At 36.9% G+C, this 6,038-nt stretch overlaps 1 long non-coding RNA gene across 1 annotated transcript; it reads left to right on the top strand.

Annotated features, from left to right (window-relative positions):
- Window positions 1–1,367: 1,367 nt before the first annotated feature.
- Window positions 1,368–4,225, top strand: LOC141611943 (uncharacterized). The gene is made up of 4 exons (XR_012528923.1): window positions 1,368–1,538; window positions 1,745–1,799; window positions 3,008–3,092; window positions 3,967–4,225. It is a non-coding gene; the product is annotated as an uncharacterized LOC141611943 (long non-coding RNA).
- The last annotated feature ends 1,813 nt before the right edge of the window (window positions 4,226–6,038 follow it).

The raw sequence follows: 6,038 nt of genomic DNA, 5'->3' as shown, positions 1-6,038 counted from the left end.
TCTCGCACAACCACCGCCACCCCCACCATAACCACCATGACTGACCCACTCACCTCACCTTTATCCCCAAACCGCAACAACCACCACCACCACGAGCAACAACAACGGCCGACGAGCAATGGAGGAAAGGCGGGATTTTCAAATTTTGAATTTTGAAACTACGCGGGCTCTTTTTGTTTAGATCTCGAAGAAAAAAAAAGGACGAAGTCGCAGAGGGTTGTTGCGGTGTTGTTGTTGGCAGTGTGGGCGGGTGTGGTGGTGGTAAGGACGGTTGTTGGTGTTGTTGTTGTTGTCGTGGAGTTGTTGCGGTGGTAGAGGGAGGAGGGAATCGTGGAGTTGTTGTTGTTGTCGTGGTGGGTTGTGGTTGCTGCGGTGGTGGCGGTTCGAATGGAGGGATACGAAGGAGGGGGTGCTGGTGGGGTTCGAATGGAGGGAGGTGGCAGTGGAAGTGGGGTTCGAATGGAGGGATACGAAGGAAGTGGTGGGAGGCTGGGTGTCGGGTGGTCGGCAACGGTCTTGGCGGGGGGGGGAGGTCGGTGATGGTGAATTATTGGGCGGCCGAAGTCGGAGGTGCCGCTAGGTGGTTGTTCGAAAGAGGAGAGGAGGAGGGTGAGAAAGGTGGTGGGATTTTTGGGTTTTTTTTTTGTTGAGAATTTGAGATAAAAGAGAGATATAGAGAGAGAGGAGGGTGGTGGGATAATGAGAGGAGATTAGGAGAGGCTGAATGTTTAAGAAGTTAGAAGGATTAAGGGAGGTAATTAGATGGGATTAAATTGTGGCCACTCATTGAGAGACAATCCCATCCCTCCATCCCTTCCATCCAAGGGCTCTTATAAGGACTTAGGACCTTATATGGTAGAAGGACCTTATAAGAACCCTTCTCTATATATATATATATATATATATATATATATATTTGTCATGCTATGTGTACTAGTCGGAACGATAAATCAAATTGCTACAGGTAAGGTAAAGTGTGGTGGTGTTATTTAAAGTTGACATAATTTTATATATATAAGGATCATGCGGGTTATGTTTATGTAATGTCAAGAAAGTGTCGTTGCTGTCATGAGTCGAGTATGCATATTAGTTATTTTGCACAATTCTCGGTGGTATTCGTATGACGTGTAGTCTATATCGAGTCGAATTGGACAAGTGAAATATGATGGTTATAATGTGGTAGCATAATTAGTATGATCATGTTACAAATATTTCACTACTACAAATCCCTTGGTTTTTTGACGCTTTCGGGTCGACGCTTTTTTATAGTGTCGATCACACATTTGGGCTTTACAAATTTCATGACACATAATTGCGTAACCAGTGGAGGAAAATAGGAAATATTAGGGGGCCAGTGATAGCGCAATTTCTAAAAATAAGTTTCATTTGACCCGCCATCGTAATTTCATTTTCATTCAAAAAAATTGGGAACCTAGCAACAAAAAACCTAGCAGTTCTTCACCTCGCCGTTTCTCTCTCATCATCTATCATCCACTCTTGTTTTCATCTCCAAAACATCACACAATACAAATTACAGTGTAAGCCTCTCAAATTAACTATCAAGCGCACTTAACTTATCTTAGTTGTGGGCTTAAAATCAACGTTTTGGTGATCTCCTCTCTGATTTATCATCTATTCAACAAATTAAGACTTAATTTGCGCTCAACATTTTTTTGTCCAGAATTATTTGCAATTTTACTCGATTTTTGGGGAATTGATGTTGTTTATATTCTTTAAATTGCAGGCCAAGCTTTGCATTAGATGTGTGTTCGAACTGATCTATTTACAGTTTTTGTCAGGTAACTTCTTTCTCAGTTATTCTGATGTTTTTGCCATAATAATTCATAGGGTTTGCTCAACAAGTGACCTCTTCAAATTGAATTTTGCCTCAATTTTAGTGTTTGCTGCATTTTGAGTGTTTGATGACTTCATCTATTATTAGATGCACCATATTAGTATGGCAACGCGTCTAGAATAATTTCAATCAACATTAGTCTTAATAAATTTTTTAGATTACTTTTTCTGGTTTGGATTTTCATGTAAATTTTACTTAGTGCCTAAAACGTAGATCAGAGATGCAAGTAGATTTGGTTTGATGAAAGCCTGGTTCATTTAAACTCGGTTTACCCATATTTTCATCTTCTTATGTTTATGGTTTGTGGTGTAATTTTCCAGTTTAAGTATGCTTCATATGAGTCATTTTGGATCTAAATTATTTAGAAACTATCTCACTTTAGATTTTACTTAGTTTAAGGGGAAACGGTGGTTGTGAATATACCGAGTTCTCGCGTTCCAGGCCATAAGTATGTCAGTATATTGCCGTTTTACATGTCTGATTTTGTAGTAATGTAAGAGGCGTTACATGGGCAGTAAAAGCGCAGGTGGTGTTAGACTGGTAGAATTTGAAAGTAAGGGTGACGGAGTAATAGATACTCTAGAAGGGTGTAATAGTTCTCCGTCTCCCCTAGGTAATTCATTACCTTCAAACAAAGGTAAAAATTCCCCACATCACCTCGCTTTCCACCGTTTAAGACCACCACCTACCACCTATTTCCTTCACTTTCCCTTATTTTGAGGTTCATTACCTAAGTAGTACGTCTTACCCACATGTAATTTTTGAATTTAATAAGGGGTTTGAGATGTCTGATGCTTCATCTTACTTGTATATGTAATTGATTTGAGTTAGGGTGGAAACCGAAAAGGTTTATTTGTTCAACTAAGTACGAGATCAAATTTTTGACTAGAGATGTAACCATACTTCATCAATTAAGGCTGGATGCAACAATATAAGTACGTGTCTGATCTTTGTATGTCACTGATTTTCTAGACATACTTACAAGTTTGCAAATTATGAAAACTTAGTCATTGTTGATAAATGTCAAGACTTTAATTGTCAACACACATTCACTGATTGTCCAAATATAATTCAGTTCATTTGTTTGTTGAATAGTGTGTGAATTGATCTGGTGGTGGGCTGATAAATTTGTGGGTGTTTTGCCTTGATCAGGACAAGGGTATCAAAAGATTCATTGTGAGGAACATTGTTGAGCAGGTTGTTGTTCGTGATGTTCAAGAAGCTTGTGTCTATGATGGTATTGTGCTTTTCCCCCCTATCATTCTTATGAATTAGTTATTGATTCCACTTAAGATTATTTAGCCTTCAATTTAGAATTGAAGGCATGGAATTTCTAAAGTGCTAAATTATACTCCCTCCGTCCCGGTCAATTGTTGTCCTTTGGTTTTGGCACAAAGACCAAGGAAAAAGGAGATGACCAATAACTAAATGACAAGTGGAACAAATTGGATGAGTATGATCAAATTACTCATCAAGTTCATTCTTAAAATAGAAAGGACAACAAATGAGTGAGACACCCAAAAATGGAAAAGGACAACAAATGACCGGGACAGAGGGAGTAACTTACTTTTTGGTACTGTCGTAGAACTTCTTGCTGTGAAGCTAGAAAAAATGTGTTTTTCATGTTCATTATACATTGAAAGTCAATCTAGAATGTCAGTAGCTTAACTAGCTATTTTTGACCACTATGCTGCCGATATATTTAAACAAAGTCCTACTATCATTGAACTGGTCTTGATCTGGTCTTGATCTGCTTTTGATCTCTTGCTGTCATTTCGTCCTCTGATGTTTAATAATTTCTTCATAAACCAAATCCTAACTAATGCATAATTCAGGTTAGTCTAGCCATTTGTCTTTTGATTGAGTTAGTATGAATAGGTTACCCCTTGTACACTAAGAGGTACAGACTAGAGAGTACTATTAACTTTTTTCACGACATAGCTTCATTTTTTTCTCGTTATGTCCATGGCATGGCACCAAATATACAAGCATACCAGCTTGTTGTTTTATCTATTTGTCCATTTTTACTTCTCATTTGTTTACGTCTTTGATTCACCAGGTTTTGTGTCGATTAAGTATACTTATATATTATTTTTTCCGATCTTTAACAGGTTGACAGCGCAAAAATAATTAATGGACCAGCTAAAAGAAAAATCGGAAGAGGGAAACTTCTAATCAAGCGAAAAGATTGAAGCAGTAGTGTAGATTACCAGATGAATTTTTTTGTGTGGACTTGTATCTCATTTAATTTGCAAGGTTCCCATGGAATCAAATTTTCTTAGACTGAACACTTAGCATTTGTAATTGCTACAATGGTTTTTGTAAATGCATAATTTCAGCTTTTATAATGAGATTCTGTTGATAATGGCTTTCAATAATTTGTTGCAGCTTGATTGCTTTTAAAAGTCTACTCCACTCTCAAAAGATTGGAGGGAAAAAAATGAGTTTCCAACTTAATTTATCATTGGAAGCAAACCCTCCAAATGATAAAAGTGCGAACAATGTACCTGCTGACACTTAAAAGCGTCGAAATTGAATAGCCTATATTCAATACCCCAAAATTCATGATGCTTAAAAGTGTCGAAATTTATCTTTTGACGCCTTAAAGTGTCGAGAAGCTTGACACAAAAAAGCGTCAAAAAATATTGACGGCAAAAAAATTGATGCTTTTAGAAAGCGTCGAGAAAGAAATTATTGACGCTTTTAAGCGTCAGAAAATGGCTCAAAAAGCGTCATAAACGTAAGGAATTTGTTGTAGTGTTTGGTGACTTTGCTGCTAGTCTGTAACAATGTATCTTGCGGTGTGCTACATAATTTCAAAAATTTTACAGTTATACGAGTTGTAAGTGTGTAATGTCAAAGAGTGGGTTGTGTCAGTGTGAGCCAAGCTTGTGTCGTGGTATGTGAGTAATGTCAAAATGATATAATATATATCGGTTCGAGGGACGGGAAAGTGGTTTGACGGTGAACTTCGGGGACGAAGTTCCTTTTAAGAGGGGAAGAGTAATGTCGCAAAAGAAAAATGACGTAATTATAACAATTTTGCAATATTTTGTGGTATTTTAAAGTACGTGAATGATTGTTTGAATGGTTCTATATGAGTGTTGGGTTAGTTTCATGAGTGGTTATAGTACAGTTGGGTAAGAACTTACAATTGTTGAATAAAATAGCATGTTGTATACTTTATTTCCGGTAGTTATGTGTTGTGATGACTTGAGAATTCAATGTTGTTAGCAAGAGTGTGTTGTAGGGATTAAAGTAATCGAGTATAATAAAACATATCGGGTGTGAGTCAGGAACATGTGTTGTTGCGAATCTGTGATAAGACTGTTGTATTGTATGTCTTATAATTGGTAGTTGTTGGACGAAGATGAATGAAAGTATAGCCTCATAGTTGCGTTGTTGCGTGTTTGAATAATTTGATGTAGTAGTATAAATGATAGTCGTGTTGGTGCATGGTATGCGTTCAGTAACTCAAAAAAGAAGTTGGTGGCTTGTTGAGGATTGTGTGGGTGTCGTGTGTTAGGTGGTTGATGATGATGATGTTTGATGAACATACTGAAGGAAAAGTAGATCTATATACTTACATATTCATATATGTTTTTAATTTAATTTGTCATAAAATTAAATATGGATTTTATGCATGCAAACAAAAGAGCAAAATAGAGGAGAAATCATGTTCTTACATTGGATGTTTCGGATTGTGGGCACAAGAGAGATCACCTTTCTCTCTTGTTCTTGTGCTATCCTTTAATGGAAGAACCAAGATCCAAGTATAGGATCTCTCCCTAAGCTTAATACCCAAGGCTTTCTCTTAATAAAATTAATATTATAGGAACTAGTACAATATTAATTTAGTAGAAAATTGACCCAAAAATATTATAAACACTTAATTATTTTCGGTTTTAAAGAAGGAAGAATGGGAGCTTATTATCTCTCTAAAACTCTAATTTTAGATGAGTGGTTGAATGAATAATACACTAACTAAATGAATGTAGTGTATATTAAAAATATAAGGCAAAAACCTTTGCCTTTCTTAGTGGAAAACCGGGTGGGAGGAGGGATTAAGGGGAGCCAATGCATGCTTGAATTGTTCTTTACAATGAGCATTAGGGTTGCATGGCTAGGAATGTAGGTAATCATTGTGTTTTCCATTATCTTAATCAAACACAATATTAGCTTA

The sequence above is a fragment of the Silene latifolia genome, chromosome 11 (assembly GCF_048544455.1).
Source record: "Silene latifolia isolate original U9 population chromosome 11, ASM4854445v1, whole genome shotgun sequence".
Classification (NCBI taxonomy): Eukaryota; Viridiplantae; Streptophyta; class Magnoliopsida; order Caryophyllales; family Caryophyllaceae; genus Silene; species Silene latifolia.
This window is presented reverse-complemented; position numbering and strand designations above follow the sequence as displayed.